The sequence below is a fragment of the Myotis davidii genome, unplaced genomic scaffold, assembly GCF_000327345.1.
Source record: "Myotis davidii unplaced genomic scaffold, ASM32734v1 scaffold946, whole genome shotgun sequence".
Lineage (NCBI taxonomy): Eukaryota > Metazoa > Chordata > Mammalia > Chiroptera > Vespertilionidae > Myotis > Myotis davidii.
In genome coordinates, this window is record NW_006297395.1 from 316,275 (window position 1) to 316,873 (window position 599).

A 599-nucleotide genomic window follows, 5' to 3' on the forward strand; every position below is an offset into this window, starting at 1 on the left:
GCTGGGACAGGCAGGGCGCGTCACCGATGGGCATTCACGACTCAAGGGGCCAGCACTGCGCTCCTCAGAGGCGCCCGGTGCGCGGTGGATGGACACAGCCCGTGTGCGCGGCTGTGCTCAGCGCCTGAAGCAGGACCCACAGCGGCAGGTGGGGACCGCGCAGGGCTTCGCACTAGGCAGTGGCTGAGCTGAGGGCCCTAGCATCACCCGGCCTGGATTCCAACCCTGATCCCCTCACGACTGCGGGGGTCTTTGGGCCATGCACTCCCCTCCTCTGAGCCCGGTCAGGGAGTCCTGACAACAGTTACCATCGTGGTGTGACAAGCCAATAGGAGGGTAGATGCCCTGTTGACCAGACTCACAAATGGAAACTCCTAGGTTATCCCATCCCCTCCACCCCACCCCCAGGCTCAGCCAGGCTTGGAAAGCTGCTTCATTGTATGTTGAGATGCCATCTTCTGTGCGTGCTTTAGCGATCTATTTTAACTGAATAAACAACAACAAAATGAGGAAAATGCCCCTATGTTGTCCCACTGCCTTCTCCGTAGCCTTTCGGGTGAGGAGAGAACAGATCTGGCCCCTTATCTGGCAGGAATAGA